The following is a 19716-nucleotide window of genomic DNA, read 5'->3' as shown; positions in this document are numbered from 1 at the left end:
GAAGTTTCTCCCACCCCAATCAACACAATATATGCACTACCAACAAGATTAGGATTTACTAGCTGCAAGAGTTATATTACACTATCAATGTGTCATGATGCCTACCATGTCGTGTCGTGCAGGCTATAAATATAGTTACGTTTACTAGGCATATAATGCATAAGCTAACGAGGAACGAACCTTGCAATCTGAAGCTGAGTGTCATGGTCATCGTTTGGATCAATTCGGTTATAGTCTGGTTTTATGAAAACATTTTAAAACCGAGTTCTCTATAACCAGTGGCTCTGATACCAAACTGTCACACCCCAAATTTCCACCTAGGGCATGTCCCTAATGGGGATGCAACGATCCAACAAAGAGCCACCAATCATATCAAACACAGGTTATAATGTACTGAAATACCCAATTGAAAGAAATGTATCGTTCGAAAGTTAAACCAAAACCAAAGTATTGAGCGGAAGCATAAATGTATGAGCGTATAAATGTATCAAAACCAAAGCAATGTAATTGTTTATTATGACCATGACTACTCCAGCAGCATCAGACGGCAAGTTCCCAAGTTCCTTCAATAATTACCTACAAGCATGTAAACAAGTGTGTCAGAGTACGCTGGTGAGTTCAAGGTTTGTGTTTGTTTACCAAGTAGTGTTACCAATCAGGTGAGCAAAACAGTTTACAAGACAATATGTTGTTTGTTGTTATGATGTTTGATGTTTCGATGTTGTTATTACTCGATTACCGAATGGCCATATGATATGTGATTGCCAACCCCAATGCCTCTATCAAAGCATTGGTCATGTTTTAAGGTAATTAGTTCACGCCCGTTTTCCTCGAACGTCGTGAGGGTGCCAAACCTAATAGCGCTATCAACTAATAACCCCCGTTGCCCTACAAGCAACGTGCCGGTAGATATTGTGGTCTTACAATGATAGAAAACTGAGTACAATAACCAACATCCCATTACCCGTGCATTCCTCCTCGGAACGTTACCCGTTATCCCTTCCCTAGGATCCATGCTTGAGAAAAGAGCAATGAACTCACCTTGGTTTGCTCGGTATAATTTGTTAGTTACTTGTGTACAGTTGGACAACCCAATCCTAATATGGTTACCGATAACCGTCAGTTTCATATACATATATTCTCCGTACACATACTAAATTAACAAATAAGTAGGGCACATATCATCACTCAAGCTACAGCAAGTGTTCAAATCATAAGTGTTCCCATGCCATAAGCTTGTATTTCACAACGGTACATATCAATGATTTAGTTCTTATTCAAGTAAACATGCAAGTTCTCATACAGGTAATAACTTAATGGTCAGTACCACAAACATTCAAATGAGCTATTACAATTTAGTTGTTTAACTCGTGAACTTTATGGCCCAGATGAAACAGTGCGGCCCATATAAGTGATCCATTATGCAGTTCATTCACAAACAGCCGAGGGGTGCGGCCCAGATTACAATAACTCATCAGACCATTACATCATTTAACAATTCAACTATTACCTTTATATTGATTTCTACCAAACCCTTGGCCCAATCCTACGTCCAATTTGTATTACTTTCAAATAGTCAACAAAGCTTCATCGAAATTAATAAAAACAACCAGTCAACATCGATGACCTCCCCCCTAATATAATTCCAATTAGTCCATACCACATATGACCTCATCTTGCACATGGTGTGTGATTTGACAATTCAGTAAAAGTACCTATATTACTTCATTAGGTTCACAATTTGCACATTGAATCAATTGCACATGTCGGCCACTTCTGAACTTAATATTAATATATATATATTTAATCATGCCATATATCTTCACTATATTGGACCAAGTTAAAAGCTCCTGACATACATCAATTCCCATGACCCATGTGATTACCTATCATCCCTTGAACCTGATCATACTACCCTATCATTGGACCGATCCAATTTGGACGGTTAATACTTTATATATGGCATGAAAAGTCAATAACAACACACTATAGATAATTTGGTCCTATCATAAGCGATTGCCACTTGATAATCACATGCATGCTACACGTATTAATCTGATATACTATAGTTTATAAAAAAGATCCCTAAGTGCTTTTTGACAAGATCAACAACAGTACTTTAATGCCAAACAATTGATCAATCGAAAATTATTAGCACACATGTTATCAACATTCTAATACCATGCACAGTACACAGACAAATTATCAGCGCAATATAAACATGGGAATTTACTAACCAGAAGGAATAGGTCGATCAGAAGGAACAGGTATCTCGAAGGGGTGGGGGTTTCTCCTGCTGATCGTAACTAAGAGGTAATAGGGTTTGTATTTAGGTTTTAAGCTACACCAAGATATAGGGAAGTATGTTACGTATACTTGCTAACCAAGGATTGTTTAGGGCGGTTAACGTAATGATCCAAGGAATGGGCTTAAGCCCAAATCTCATGGCAGCCCATGCAATGGATAAAGGCTCGAAATGGCTTCTAAATAAATTACGGATCAAAGTGTAAGCACGCAAGGGTATAATTGGGTCAAGAGCTTGATGTGCGGCCCGAGTAGTGTGTGTGCATGCTAAATAGTTGGCCCAGTTACATGAATTACCGATGCGTTACGCTTAAAACTAATCGCAACAAAAAGTGTAAGGAGAATAACGAGGAATCAAATTACAAGACTAACCTTGGAAATTCGGGGTTGTCACATCATCCTCAACTTAAAGGAAATTTCGTCCCGAAATTGGCAAGCGTCAAGTGTGAGAGAAACGAAGTGAGAAATCAGGATTGTTGCGGGTTCTGCTCGGTTGTGACATAAGTAGTAACCCTCCTTACGCTAATCATACCATGTGAAAAGTACTCGTAATCATAGTAACATGTATTTCACCCCCGCAGTTTAGAAAACTGAAAACAGTTAAGAGAAAAGGGGGACATGAACTCACCGAAGTGTTCTCTAAAAAGTATCTCCCAGAAAATCTGCTGTGCGACGATCTACACGTACTAACTTCTATTAGACGGACGGCCGTGCCTTAGTTTAAGGTTTAAGTTTTTGGGAAATAGTCAGGCAACTATGTTGATTAGACGAAATGAATTCAAAGCACTCACTTTTAGGCATAAAAATATTGGCAGATATATTTTTTTAGCGACAAACTAAATCTTTATTAACATAGGGAAAGCCGAAAGCTTAACCCAAGCACCAAAGTATTTATATTAGACCGTCTGTAGTGGGCGGTATTTTTTTCAAAAAAATGCCCCCAAACACGCCCCAACATGCCACGTCCCCCACCCCCTTGGGCGTTTTTGGGTGTGATTTTCGGAAAAAAAAGTCCCCAGCGTGTTTTAAATCACGCCAAAATATGATATTGTTGGCCAATTACATGCATCCCTCTTTTTCTTGGCCAATCCCCTTTTTTGGTTAGTTTTTTTTCTTTAATTCTTTACACCCCTTTTTAACATAATACCCACATCCCCACTACACCCATTTTAGGAAAACGCCCAATAATGCCCCTTGCTGACTGGACTGCCACATGACGGAAAACGGCCAAGGGGGGGGGCATTATTCACCCTTTACCACTACGCATGGTCTTATACATATTACATTCCACTAAACGAATCATTACAGTTTGAGCATTTTCCATTCCTACCAACCAAGTGCGTTCATTCTTGCTCAATTTCTAATCCATAGGAATCCAAGAACTTTGACCTCTTTGACTATTTTATGCTAAGATGTCTACTTTTCACTAAAGTGATAATGCTAGAATCCTAATCTTATTTAATAAAAAAAACTTTTTTGAGGGCTAAATCAACCTGGCCCATTATGTACTAAAGCCACCACTATAGATCTTTGATAAATAACATTCATCAACCAACTGTTACACATACCTAAACCAGTGTTACACGTACCTGAAGATAGATTAAGTCATTAGAAATTGGTTCACCTCCTAGACTGTTCTGACTTGGTTCCTGCATCATTGGAAGAGGATTTGAAAACTAAAAGTCAAAAGCAATATAAATGGACCTCAAACACAAAATTTAACAGCTACTCAAGTTATAGGGAACCAAATTGCTTTCAACAATAAGAGTATTAATCAACAAAACATTATTGAAAGAGGATTTGCTAATTAATATATGTTTTATTCTCAAGATATTAGCATATTCTAATAATAATAATAATAATAACAATTCGCACATTTAGTTAACACATGGGCCGTAAGTTTCAGTCTCTTCTCCTTTCTTTCATTATAGTTATTATATCTTCTGGATCAGAAATCTTATATCTATCAATTTTTGTTTTTAATTTGGCATGCTGGTCTAGTGTCCTGTTATCACTTAAACACAACCTAAACCGGCCGATTTCCAAATTAACAGGTCAAAACTGAATCAACGTGCAAATAACTACATAAATAAGAAGTATAAAAATTTCGATTATTTGTTAAATATATAATTCATAAGCACATGGCTCGTCCAATATTCATGAGAAACTATTTATAAAATCTGTGATAAAAAAACTAATTCAAATTTTTTTAATGGCAACGCTTACATACTCCTAAATTACACCAAATAAATCAAAATCTACTCTTTGCTTGGGATTGAACCCAAGACCTCCCACTAAGAGGCAAGAGCTTCTACCAAGTGAGCTATACCCACATTGGCACTAATTCAATTTTATTAACAACCCAATTTGCTAACACAAATAATATGATAACGACATACCATTTCACAGAGGTCATTGGTTTTGTTATGAATAAGAAACCATCAGGTTGAAGGAATTGCAAAAAAATAGATACCATATAACTGTGAATATTAAAATGGAAAAGAAATCACACGTTTGACCTGTTAACAATATAACATAACCCAACTTGAACCATTTGTGCATACCTGAGGATAAGGTAGTATTTTATATACAAACTAAACGAAAGGTCTTGGTTCAACAATTTTAATAGTCCTACATATATAATCATATAAAAGAGGTTAAATAATTAGATAGAAATAATTGTGGATGTATATAAAAAAATATTACTTCAAAATGGTACTGAGAACTATCACCCAAAATAGATTGAGCCCGCCCAAACCACCAAACACTACCCCCTGTCTCTATATCAAAAAGAAAATTAATAATAATAAAAAAACAGAATTTAACAATTGTTTCAAAATTTTGTTAAAAAAATAATGAAATAGTGTCCACCTACCTTAAGAAAAGCGAAATCAAGCACAACGGTAAACTAAATATTCCGCAAAAATTTTGGTTGTTCTTTAGCTTCAACCTTCAACCTGAAAATTTTAATTGAAAAAAATCAATCGCAATCATGATATGATATGAATGAACCAAGTATATACAAACAACTTGTATACATACAGTGACAGAAAAAAGAAACTTACTTTGAAAAGAATGCACAAAAACAAAACGTAATATGCTTTCCATTGATATTTGGCAATACTGAACCATAACTTGCTATTCGATATCCACCACCTTTGTCTATTCCCATCCTGCACATTCTGATTTCCCAAGACTTCTAACATATATGCAGCCTTATTCTTCTCCATACATCCACACTCTGACATTTTACCTTATTTTGATCTCTTGTACATTTTTATCAGGTACGGACCAGAGACAAAGATAAAGTAGTCGATTCTCACATTTTTCTCGAAAAACCATCGCCTGAGTTAAGTCATCACATCCCACACCATCATCGATGCCATCTGGTCCAACATCATCACTGGACCACACTGTCCTCATCATCAGAGTCAAACCCTTAGTTGGAACCAACCTTCTATGAACCAGTTGCAGCTGTGATACCCCCAAACACACCGGCATCACCTACTCTACATCCACAACCAATATCAGCGACATTAACTTCAACCACAACCATCTTTATCTTTGTGACCAATTTTATTAATTTCATAATACTATAATTTAATTTTTGTGCCTTAGTTCCCTTTCTCAATAGATGCAGTAAAAACACTTGTAGAACCATGATCGATAGTTGATGAAAAAGAAAGCTAACGACTAATCAAATTTTTTTAGTTTGTGAATGTTTTAGTAGACATATATGCACTCATTTATCAGTCAACTTGATCAATGGCAAGATGATAATGACGAATGGCAATATATTACTCAAAACACCCAAGTAGCTCAGATATATTAATAGCACATGAAAGGCTCAATTCATATATAACACTTCCAATGAGCTATGACACTATTCTTAGTAAAGAAGTTTTACCAGATGTTGTTGGACCTATCAGCAAGACCAACGATTGATGATGCAGACATTGTGCACCAATTTCCAAAGTTGATATCGACCTGGCAATATTTTTAGTTCACATGAAGAGTAAATTTGAGGCTCAATTTGAGATTTACCAAGACCGACATTTTTAGAATAGTCAAAAAGATAAAAGGAGCTACCTCTTAGCAATAACATACCGGTATATGTTATATCAAATACATGTAAATTATTTTACATGATTTTAAAGAAAAGTTTAAGCCAAGCCAGTTTGACTTATCCGCCAATCCTTTAAAAATCATCTATTGAGGTGGTTTGGATTGCTTTGAAGCCGCCTTCTCTACAACCAAATGAAATAATGTAGTTTGATAAAAAAAATCCTAAATCAATAAAATGCAATATAATATGAACAATTATAACCCAAACCCAAAACATTCGCAGCCTTGTATTAGTGGCAAAATAGTGCAAGAGATGAGAAGCATTTGTTTGGATAACATTTAAATACATGTATGGGACATCTCATTAGTGAGTAAAATTATAAAAAAATACCTTGAATTAACGCAATTTGAGTCTTACTTGTCACCCACATTAAACAGAACAATGGTTGAAGAAAAATCCCTCGAAACTTAGCGTCTATTGCTAAGTACGTAAAATTATAAAAAATACCCCGAATTAACGCAAGTCTACCATGAAGGATGATTAAAGGCAATGCAATCTTTACCCAATTGTAACTGAAACTGCAAGAGTACACAAAATCTCATCAGCCAATTACAACATAAACATGTTGTGCAAATTTCAAGATCAACGATCACAACTTAAGTCATTTGCCGAAAACTGACCTATTTATAAAGCCTTCTTGATTTGTGCGAACCCACTGAATCAGATCCGCAAATAACAAATCCATGCTAATTATCAAACACAGATCCGCGTGAATGTGATTAGACACCTTCAAACAGATTTAGAATATTTACCAAAAAAAAAAAAACAGATTTAGAATGTTGAAAACACCTGCAAGTTCTTTACTAACATTGTTGTAATCAAACAACTATCAAACCAACTAAAAACAACACTAATGCTTTTTTATTAACATGTATAGAATCAAATTAAAGTTATAAAGTACTAACCCATGACTGGATTGAATTGTTGCTAACCACTTCCGAAGCTTTCAAATTACTCTATGAAAATCAAATAAGAATAAATTCACAAAAATTAGAATAGACACTCACAAATGGTTGTTTCAGATTTCAATTATAATTTATATGTATATGAATAGACACTCACAAAACATATCACTTTAATCAAATCAAAACACAAAACTATCATAACAAAATCAAAATTAGGGCACGATACATAAACATGACGTTGTTCATTAACATCCACTCAGCCGCCGATGATGATGAAGACTCCATAGTTGTTGTAGGACTCAGCTCTCGTTTTCCATTTGTGTGTAACTCGGGTAAAAAAACCCTAGTAAATTAGACACGCAACCCATTTGAAAATCGAATCACTTTTACGTGGTTGGATTGAACAACAAAATCAGAAACGATTCGACAATTCTACACCTAGATCAATGATTAACATACCTGAATGAGAGTTCGAATGCTTGAGATATAGGGATTTTTGAAGTGGGTATGGGTCAGGTACAATCGATTTCCAGAACTCCATATCAGTATTAGGTGCTTCAGCAACTTTTGTAGCCCAAGAAATCAACATAATAAGGGATCTAGCAGCAAGAGACGTTTAGAGAGAGAACCAGAGAGAAATCATTGCTCCCATGAACCCTGCAAATTTATACACACAACCAAATTAGGGTTCTAGGAACGATCAATGGAGAGGAACCACTAATTAGGGTTCTATTATTAGAGATGGATTTGAAAAATTGTGAGATTTAGACAGAGAACCAGATTGAAAAGGAGCGTAGATGAAGGAATGAAATTAGGGTTTAATATTTAGAATGGAATGATTGTATAGTACGCGTGAAGGAAAAGGATTGGCGCTCATTGTGAATTATCAGCCTTTAGAGCATGTCCACATCATCAAAAATGATTGGCTAAGAATAGCCCATGTGACCTAAGAGAATTCATTTAGTATAATAGATAGATTTACTTTGAGTAACCCGTGTAACACACAGGTAGTTAAACTATGTAGTTTATAAAGAAGTATTTAGTGATTTATGATTTTCATGTACCATTTTTATCATTTTTATACATTTATATTGAAAAGTTCTTTCATTACAAAGTTCATCTCAATACCAGTAGATATTATATATTTGTGTTAAGCCACCCGCGAAACTCGCGGAATCTTAGACTAGTTAAAGTATATATAAACACATCACTTTCCCACTTTCACCCTAAAATCCCAATTTTCACACACAATCGTTCATCATCCATCAGCTGTTCAAATTGAACCCTAATTTTAGAGGGTTTTGATTAACTTTCGATCTTGACTTGGAATTCATCATGGTATACTGCATTTACAGTCTCTTGCTCTGAGAAGAAGGATTATTCTTTGAATGAGCCTTTGAAGCATGACAGTTTCATTAAACACATGAATCAAAGGAAACACTTACATGGTCATTTGTTCGAGGCTTAGGGGGTCGGTATGTTCAGAACGCTACTGATATTAACGAAATTACTAATGCTTCTGGCACTTCTCCGGCTGGGCTCATGGAACGTTGAATGCGACTAATCAATGCCCATTTTCTGAGATGCCGTTAACGACTAACTCTGATTTACAACATCGTTGTACTCGCAGTTCTCATGGGACGGGATATAATTGTGCTAATAATAATACGGGCAATGTATTCCACAGGGGTATTATTTGTGATGGTTGTGGAGAACTGGCCCTCAGTTCGGGTCAAAAGTGTAAGAAATCTTGAATGTTAATTTTGCTAATATCTCTGTAAGTATGTTCTTTTTACTAAACTTGTATTTGACTTTTGCAGCAAATTTGATTACTAAACTTGTATTCGACTTTTGAAGTACCCCACGAACAACTTTAGCCATCATCTTTTGTCTTCGAAGGGGTTCTACGAAGCATTTAATTATTTATGTTTACTTTGTTATATTAAGTTATTGTTAAATTGTTTATAATCATGATTTTACAGTCTCTTTGTAATCCAAGTGAAGATCGAAAGTTGATCAAAACCCTCTAAAATTAGGGTTCAATTTGAACAGGTGATGGATGATAAACGATCGGGTGTGAAAATTGGGATTTTAGGGTTTAGGGTGAAAGTGGGAAAGTGATTTATTTATATACTGATATAAAAGAATGGATCAAAGTAGCAAGCGAAAAGATTTATAAAGTTAATCCCCAAAATACCCCTGGTTAAAAATGAGTTAGGGTATGTGATCAAAATGACAATAAAAGGGAAAAGTCAGGGACTCAGAGGAGAAAAAAAAACTATTTGGACTAAAATGACAAACTTTAACAAACCTCAGGGACTAAAATGGTAAGTTACTCTTTTTAAAATGACTAAAACATATGGAGTATATTATTATACTAGTGATAATACCTGCGAATTTCGCGGTGTTGAGAAATGATATGTTTTTTTTTTAATTACGTTTATACCAATCATAAAGAAACTGTACGCATGGACTCATTATGGAAATCTGAAGTTGAAAAATAAAATACAACAAATCATCATACTATAGATCTGAAATAACCGAAAAGATAAGTAAATGAAAGAAATACGTTTTTCTTGTTTCGAAATATAAAATATAAACTGAAAGTCTATTACTGTAATACTTCTACTTGTTGTTTGTAACTAATAACCTCGAATTCGTTTTTGACCAATTGAAAAAACAATCATCACCTAACGAAATATGTTCAACTTAAATTATATCATGTCATCCAACAACACTAACACTGTACCTATTGTAAACAAATTATATGCAAAGAATTATATTAGTTATATATATATTGACAAAGAACATTATACGTTTATGATGATTATAACGATTTTTTTCGAATGAAATTATTATGGAAGTCTCAAGAAATAAAACAACCAACGTACTATTGATATAAATAAAACGAAAAGATAAGTTAATGATGAAATTACATTTCTGTAGTTCGAAATTCAATATCAAGTATAATCTTGATGAAGCTCTAACCATGACGATACATCTTTTTTCTTAATGAATAACTGTTAATATAAAACACGAATGTTGTTAAGAAATACGACAATTGGATGTTGACAATTATCAACATTTAAGTTGTTTACGTATTTGAAAAACTTTAAAATATTACTTAGTATATAAAAATAAAGTTTATTTGGAAATTTGTTAATCACAATCTAAGATTAAAACTTAAGCATCAACACACTAAAATATAAAGATGAATAGGGGTAGTGATGATTCGGTTTGAAACAATAAAACCGTTTAAACCGGTTATCAGTTTGGTTTCGCGGTCGATTTATTTTTAAAACTAATTCTTATTTCTTAACTGAGCTTTATATTAGTTCGTAACTGAGCTTAAATTATTGACTGCAACTGAGCTTTATATTAGTTCGTAACTGTTTAGGCATAGTTAAATCAATATACATAGACCTGCGCAGATAAAGTTACAATCTCCCTTCTTGACCCATTTGCATGAGCACATAAGCTACAGTAGCACATTTAGGCATAGTTAAATTAATATACATATACCTATGCAAATAAAGTTACAATCTCCATTCTTGACCCATTGTTTGCATGAGCACATAAGCCACCGTAGCACATTTTAAACAAAGTCTTAAATATATAAATAAAAATAAATCGATAATCTTTCTAACACACACACACACATAGCGTAACAACTTGTATTACGACCCAATGAGATAAAAACCATGAAACCAAACTGGAACCAAACCGTTAACAACGGTTCAATTCGGTTAGGTTCTAAGTTTCAACGGTTTGGTTAACGATAATAAAAAAAGGTAGCTGACGGTTTGATGTAAAAACCGTGAACACCTGATGAACATTAACTTTTTATCTCTCATCCAGTCACAACCACTTTTTATAATATAAAAAACACTCGTAATTTGGTGGACAGGAAGTGAATGCTTTAAACCATTCACATGGCTTCATTTTAAAACAATTGCAAATAATATGACATAAGAATGAGTAAATTGCCAAAATGGTCCCTGAGGTTTGATCATTTTTGCCACTTTAGTCCAAAACTCAAACTTTTTGAATCTAGGTCCCTGTGGTTTCAATTTTGTTGCCATTTTCATCCAAAATCAAAATATGATCAGATTTCTCAGTTAATGTCCAGTTTTTTTTTGTCTCCCCCCTTTAATGAAGGACAAAACGGTCATATTTTTTAATTTATTATAATAAAACGTTAAAAGACCATTTTGCCTTCATTAAAAGAGAGGAAAAAGACAAAAAGGTTGGATGTTAGCTGAAAAATCTGACCAGGTTTTGATTTTAGATGAAAATCGCAACATAATTGAAATCACAGGGACCTAGATTCAAAAGGTTTGAGTTTTGGAGTAAAGTGGCAAAAGTGACCAAACCTCAGGGACTATTTTGGCAGTTTACTCTATAAGAATTTATGACCATTTATTAAAACAGAAGGAATAAGCAATTAAGGGTACATTGGTTATTCATGTACAACTTAGCTAATGTACTCTCCAAACACAATATAATGTATGGATTTATGGCCTAGCAATAAGACATACTTGTGATGTAGCGAATTCACTAACATCAGTAGGTATGTAAGCTACACGCTGCTACAAAGCATGGCACTTGCTAACCCTATAGTTGACCAACTGAATAAAAAAAGTATTAGACATCCACATTTTTTTGTAAATAAAGGCAAAACACGTGGAGCAAGCAATGGGTCAAAACGGGTAATCTTTAGGGCTGACCAGTCTGACCCATTCGACCCGTTTCCCATATCATTTCAGCTACAATTTCAAACTTAACACATTTGAACCATTATGAAAAAGAATAAACTGGATCAACGTGTTTACTCATAAATGGGTTGATACTTGAAAATCTAAATAATATATAAATAGTACTCCATGTGACGATCGACTTGTTTGATGAAGTTAACATTCGACGGTCAACTGTCCCCTATCAATCACAGCATACTACTTATTTGATATTGGAAAAATAAGAGTTTATTTGTGTTAAAGATGTTCATACCTCTTTTCCTAATAATTTCTTTAATTTGTCGAGAATTTCGGTGAAGTTGCATCTCAATGTCAGGTTATGTTGCCAGCAACACTCGAGCAGTTATGCGAGCTTCAGATGAGTCTGCTTTGGGATTGTAGAGCGTAAACCCTAAACAAATAACAAACCAAAAAAGTTGTCATTTTAATATTCATATTTATCATATTTGTATTAGACTTCATACCTTCCTCGTATGCAAGTTCATTCGAAGTACTCAATTTTAAACCATTTGTGCTCACCTGGTCACCATAAAGAAATAACAAACCAAAAAAGTTGTCATTTGCATAGATTAAAAAAACATTCGACTCGTCTTCTGTTATGACGTCCAAAATAGCGTCATTACAAAATAGCCATAAGGGGTACAACCTATAATATCCCTACTTGTTAAAAAAAGATTCACATAGGAAAGATTTTGAACCAACAACTCATCTAGTAACCTATAACTTTACTATAGAAAGTTAAACTCGTTAGACAAATATCGAGTCGATACATTGGCGAGAATGGAAGCTCACTGATTTATTTGTGTCAGGGATTGGAAGCTGGTAGCATCATGTGATTGAGACGCTGGGGTACTTGGTGGTAATGCTAAGGTTCCAAAACACTGTTTATTGCAACTTAGCGATCAGGTTTGATGGTTAGTGACATGAGCTTTGGTTGGTCAGTGGCGGAGTGCATCTTGTCTACCGTTGCAAGTGAGTCGTCGTAGGCGTATGTGGTTATCATTTCTTCACACCTGTGATAGTTACGTTGGTGTTAGTAAAGTCTGATAGTTTTTTTGTTCTGGTTCAGTTAATGCGAAATAGTTGAAGTACATAGATTAAGCAAATGCAAAAAGCAAAATGGAATTAGCTAGGTTGAAATCAGTATTTGTATTTTCATAATAAAATAAGAAAAGATGACCCAAGCTAGGGAATTGCAAAAGCAATGTACACAAATGTTAAACGGAGAATAATAATACAAAATCAATAAAAGAGGGACACGTTAACGTTAAAAGTAAAGCCACTCGTGATGGTTGTCAGGTGCAAGAAATTACCTTCGCCGCAAGTCCCCCCCCCCCCCTCTCCAGGTAAGTGCCTGGAGGTTGAGTATCTACAAAGGAAAAAAAGAATTTTTAAATTACAAAGTGTATGTTAATTCTCAAGTTATCCAGGTGTCGGGTCAGGTTTGGTTTTATCAAGTATAAAAGCATTATAATGTTAATAAAAATACCTAATTGAATTTGTTCATGTACCTAAGAATATTGAGTCTATAAGCTTAGTATATATACAAAATTATATATATTAAGATAATAAGCAATTACTACCTACATTGGCCAAAAAAGACGTATAAATAAGATGCATGTCTTTCCTTTAGAGTCAGTTCCTCTTAACATACTTATTGGTTTCTATTGAATAGAATGAAAGAAATAGAGTCAGACCTCTTAGCAATCCATTAAGCCACCATTTGCTGTGATTATTCATAAATTGTATACAGATATCTAAACCATCAATCAGTTACTAAATACATCAGTAACATAACTAATAAAATCTAAAAAGTGGCCTTTAAGATTAAACTTTTAGTGTTTTTAAACAGCAACACATAACGTGAAGTAGGTAAATATAGGATAGTTAATTTACATGTAAATCAACAAATGCATGTGATGAAACTGGTTCACAAAACCCATTACATATATAAATCTAATCACCGTACGACAACAATTCATGATAAAAAGACCCAACTGATCGGAACTAAGCAGGAAATATACCTACTTCTCTTAGAAAAAAAAATACAATTTCTCTTGTGAAGAAGTTGTTAGTTAGTTCCTGTAACATAATCTTTTGAAAAAAAGTGGCCTACCTTTACGTGTACTGTTCCTCGTAGAACGATAGACTAAGATTGAAATCATGCAGTTAAACAAAAAAACTAATTTGATCAAGTGGCCTACCTTTACGTGTACTATTTGTTGGCCCCAATGGATCTTGATCTCTAGACATGAATCGAACTTGAATATAAAACCGAATATCTTTACATGTGATTCTGAATGTGTACAGGGATGTGATACAATTGAAAACTACAAGCCTATTTATACTAATTGAATAGATGCGAGTGAAAGGACGTGTCTCCTCTTGAAACATCGCGTCTGATGATCTTTTGGTGTAGGAGTCGATTGGGAAGAGATGCGTCCCCTGGATGTGTCGCTCCATCTAGTTGTAGGTTATTAACTTTCGTTTTGTCACATCTAGTCCCCGCACTTCTATCACTAATCTAATTCTAACATAAACTGTCTATTAACTATTTACCGAACAACCCTCGAACTTAAGGATGTGTAGGGATTATAACTTTCATTCACCCCCCTAATCACGAACATCCTTGAGTTGTTGTAGATCTTGAACTCCGAGTAGCTTTATCTTCACGAATCTTCTCGGTATTTAACACTTCACATGTATCTTCTTATTCACGAACCTTGCTCCTCACGAACCTTGTTTCACTTGAACTCACTTCACACGAACATTTTGCTTCACACTTGTCTTGACCGTACTTGATTTGTATCGCATGAACCTTTTCTTGTGTAGTTGTCTCATCACGAACTTCAACGGTCTTGATTAACTTCCCCACCATCACATCACATGATCGGAATCCATCTCGCATAGATTTTGCAGAACTGACTCACTCAGATCTCTCTTGCGGTTGTATCACACAACAATTTTTCTGACCCAGTCACAGGATACGCATGTCTTCTTCTTGATTATATCAAATTCTGCATTCACTGCATGTATTTCCCAGCATTCACGGCTTCATTTTCCTCTGCATCCACTGCACCTTTTCTGGACTCACTGCAACAATTTCTCTTCTTGTTTACTGCATTCACTGCATCATGGTGTTTCTTTGCATAGCACTTTGTTTCTTCACAACCCTTATATCGCTTCTCTCGACTTTTGTTTCTGAAATCGATTTTTCTGAGTATCTTGAACTGAACCGAGACTGAATCGATTTGATTTCTTCTTGCTCTGAATCGATTTAACCTGAATCGATTTTTTATTGGGATTCTTTGATGCGTTCTTTCTTCGTGGCTCCGGTTTTGAATTGATGTTATACCAAATCGATTTTCCTTCTCCTTTAATACAATACTGATTCGATGTTGACTGAATCGAATTATCTAAATCAATTTTTTTCTGAATCGACTTGGTTTCTGATTGATCACGAATTGAAGAACGAATTGGATTTGAACCCTAGGCTCTTTCGGTTCATCTCGGACAGAATCACACGTTTCTTTTAAATAGCGATCATCGCTTTTCTTCGAATCACTTGATCTTAACAACACACTTCGAATTACTCGAACGATTCCTTCTTCACCGGCTTCTTCTTCCGGATCGACTCGCTCGATTTTTTAAACTTTGGCCTTCACACCTTCACCCGCGAATAAAACTGATCGCGTATAACCACCGGATTAAATTTTGATTCTTCCTGGCACTCCAACGAAACAAAAAAAAACAACCCTGTTTTGTGCTCCTATACTCGGTTTCATTCACTCACGAACCCTAGTCTGATTGCTAACTTAGAATTCTTAAATTTCCTGACCACCAATACGAACCACTGTACTGGTAAAATTCAATTCCCTTGAATTCAACAAACTCTCAAATCTTTAACCCGCGAATAACCACAAAGCATATTGATTGAATTCCTGACAATCTAATTCGCACTATAACCCCGAAATCAAAACCCTAGATTTCGAACAAAACCCTGGTTCGACAACCTTGAACCGAAAAAACTAAAAACTTGCGAATTTAAAAATTAGAATGATGAAACCTGATCGTGAATGATCTTGCGATTCCTGTGCCTAGAGCCTGACGCTCTGATACCAATTGTTGGCCCCAATGGATCTTGATCTCTAGACATGAATCGAACTTGAATATAAAACCGAATATCTTTACATGTGATTCTGAATGTGTACAGGGATGTGATACAATTGAAAACTACAAGCCTATTTATACTAATTGAATAGATGCGAGTGAAAGGACGTGTCTCCTCTTGAAACATCGTGTCTGATGATCTTTTGGTGTAGGAGTCGATTGGGAAGAGATGCGTCCCCTGGATGTGTCGCTCCATCTAGTTGTAGGTTATTAACTTTCGTTTTGTCGCATCTAGTCCCCGCACTTCTATCACTAATCTAATTCTAACATAAACTATCTATTAACTATTTACCGAACAACCCTCGAACTTAAGGATGTGTAGGGATTATAACTTTCACTATTCTTTGTAAAAAGTGGCCTACCTTTACGTGTACTATCCAAACACCGCTCAATATTCCTTCTGCTTTACAAAGATCATACTAAAGATAACTCAAGTAAAACTCAATAAATTATACTAATTAACTTCTGCTACTTCAGTTTTACACATAAGGTGATATCAATTTACCTTAATCAGTAGTTTCTTCATGTGAATTGGGTAACTGATGGTGTCAGAAAGTTGAGTAGGAGTTGCCTGTGAATGATACCCACCTCTCTCTGGTAGTGTTGCTTGAACCACATCTAATCTTCTACTCGAATGTTCATAAACAATCAAACCTAATACGAATCCATCTTTTTACTCATCAAAACCGAAAAACCGATGCTGTGACAAACGTATTTCTTGCAAACCATCGATGTTAGCTTGCTGTTAATGTTTACCTCAACCACTGTCATCAATCATATGGTGGCGTCAAAATACTAAAGCATCATCATCTTTATTCGCCGGTAGTACTGTGTTCTCGCGATCTCTTTATCTCTCTTTCTTTCTTTTACCTTTCGTATCTCTCTATCATCCGAAGAAAGAGAAGTAAGGGTTTGCAATATTGTTGCAACAGGAGAAGCGATACGTGGTAATCTCAACCGTACAAATGGACCACCCGGATGAAAACACTATTCATTTCACTTGACCAATTAATCGTGTATATATATATATATATATATATATATTATAATGGAATGAGTATCATCATTGATAATTAACTATGGATATGTAAATTACCTACAGGTGCTACTATGTACTCATCATCAGACATGCTAATGGCTTGTATAAGTTACCCAAATAAGTATAAGACTTGTAAAAGCAAACATATATATTAACACTATATTATTCTACCTTACTATGAGCTTCACTATCTCCATCTTGATGCATTGAATCACCTCCAAAACTCAATCTATCATACTCACAAGGATCAAACACACTTTGGACCTGTAATGATCATGAAAAATTACTTATTAATTTTTTTTGTTATTGAATCGTTAAAGTTAGCTTTTAACTAACAATTCCTTACACTTTCATAGTTAATTATAACTGTATCAAAAGTTATAATTGCATTAGAAATTGAAGCGCAGCCAACAATGACCTGAAACTTGATTACAAAAAAGGTTATATTACATAAAAACTAAAAGGATAAAGATTTGCAACAATAATTTAAAATACAAAACGAATCAAGAAATATTAACAAATCAACAATGATTCTTGCTTAATAAAAAGAATGGTACATCAGAGTTCAACAAATCGGAGTGAAAAAATCAATAGCGGTGTAGAGGGTGAGAGTCATACCTTTGATTTATCGTAAATGGAATGAGACAATCTGATGATACAGTGAACAAAACGAAGATGAATTGACGATACATAGCAAATTACTATAGGTAAACACAAAAAAAAAAAAAAATTCAATTAGGATTAAGTTAATAAAAAATTCAGCAAAAGATGAACTTACCAATCAAACCCTAGCCGCTGATGAATCATCGACGACGACTTCCCGATCCAGCCACCGAACCGTCTCTCTAGAAGCATAATTGAGATGATTAGACATTTCATTTAGCTAGTTTTTCAAATAACTTGAATATCTAGTTGTTGCTTCTTCTTTCTAGGCTCATTTAAATAAAGTTTAAGCATTTAGGCTTCAGCATCAACAAAAAAAATAACTATGCTTTCCAAATAAAGCTATAAACATGGAGCCCTAATTCTACAAAACGAATTATTTGAACCTGTTGGAGCCCTGGTCTTAGACGGAAAATCACCGACCGGTTTTTGTTTACGAATTAGATAAAGTTGCGACCTTTCGATTTGGCGGTGGTTGTTTCGCCGACGTCAAGTGTCTTGATGCAATCCTACATAAACAACATCAAATTCAATCACAAATGAACATCAAAATCAAAATGTTTTTAAAAAATGAACAAAAAAAAAAAAACAGATTAAACATGAAATCTTTAAGCACTCAAGAATACAATCAGCAAAAAATACCAAATCTTTATCCATAAACTTCTATAAAACGAATTAACTTTACTCCAGAAACCAAGATTTCCCGTAATTTAGAACACAAAAAAGACACACAGGTTTTGACCTAATTTGACGTTTATAATTCTCATATTACTTGACGTTTATAATTCTCATATTACGAAAGTTGATGAAGATTTGGAAGAAAATAGAAGCACGTAATAGAAGATAACTAACCTCAGAATTGAACAAAATTAAATCCAAGTGAACCTTTTTACCGTCGTCTTTTCAGGCCATCGCGTTTTTAGATCTGAACCATTTATACTTTAAAAATCCAGATGAAGCCTTTTGCAATCATCTTCTAAGGCCATCCCATTTTTTAGATCTGATTTCCGATACAGATCGAATAATAATAAGATCGACAGAATGAAAAAAAACAAAACATACTAAATAAAATTAAAATCAGGATTCATCATTAAAATTGTAAAATCTAGATTTAGATTCGATCTATAAACAAAACCTAACATTACCTGAATGTAGAGGAGATATACGTATCAAAAACAAAATTTCGTTATTGAATATAACAAAATAAAAAAAGAGATTGGATTATTAGATGGAATCATACCTTGAAAATGAAGATGAGAATCGATTGTATTTTGAATCTAACAAAATACACCTTCGATTCATCCGAAAAACTGTGTGTACCCTTACCACTAATTAACTCCCAAACGTAATGGATAGGTAGAGAAGAATGACGGGGAGGAAGCTGATTGAAGGAAATCAGCCCTTTGAGATGGAGATGAGAAGTGTGTTGAAGAAGATGAAACCCTATTTGCTTTATATATAGAAAGAACGATAATGACCCGATTAGGTATTCGGATCCCGAGTCGGGTTTCACATCAGGGAAATGAGAGGATTAGAAAATGGCGGGAAAATGAGTTTTAGTAGCTCTAGATGGGGACATGTGTCCCCTAGGTATGGCTTTTATTAGGTTAAGAAGATATTTAAAAAAGTAAACTTCAGTTTTATAAGGTTCATAGGCGGAATCACGTTTATCTTCTATTTTCAAAATCTTGCTGTTTTACGCCCTGATGTTTCCTGATTACATCAATCTTGGACCCTCTGTGTGTGAAAAGTCGT

At 34.7% G+C, this 19716-nt stretch overlaps 1 long non-coding RNA gene across 2 annotated transcripts; it reads right to left on the bottom strand.

The window, feature by feature from the left end:
* Positions 1-517: 517 nt before the first annotated feature.
* LOC110904494 lies at positions 518-19383 on the bottom strand. 2 transcript variants are annotated; one of them, XR_004879674.1, is made up of 25 exons: positions 19202-19383; positions 18814-18961; positions 18348-18470; positions 18077-18143; positions 17917-17999; positions 17645-17716; positions 17470-17562; positions 12882-13102; positions 12554-12608; positions 12343-12480; positions 7795-7992; positions 7562-7678; positions 7336-7386; positions 7051-7157; positions 6394-6948; positions 6212-6291; positions 5370-5813; positions 5180-5261; positions 4869-4935; positions 4704-4784; positions 3894-3953; positions 2933-2981; positions 2677-2826; positions 1042-1097; positions 535-576 (listed from the first exon to the last, which is right to left on the bottom strand). It is a non-coding gene; the product is annotated as an uncharacterized LOC110904494 (long non-coding RNA). The 2 variants fall into 2 exon arrangements; XR_004879675.1 differs by lacking the exon at positions 1042-1097 and having other exon boundaries at positions 518-576.
* Between the last annotated feature and the right edge of the window lie 333 nt (positions 19384-19716).

Source organism: Helianthus annuus, chromosome 14 (assembly GCF_002127325.2).
Source record: "Helianthus annuus cultivar XRQ/B chromosome 14, HanXRQr2.0-SUNRISE, whole genome shotgun sequence".
NCBI lineage: Eukaryota > Viridiplantae > Streptophyta > Magnoliopsida > Asterales > Asteraceae > Helianthus > Helianthus annuus.
This window is presented reverse-complemented; position numbering and strand designations above follow the sequence as displayed.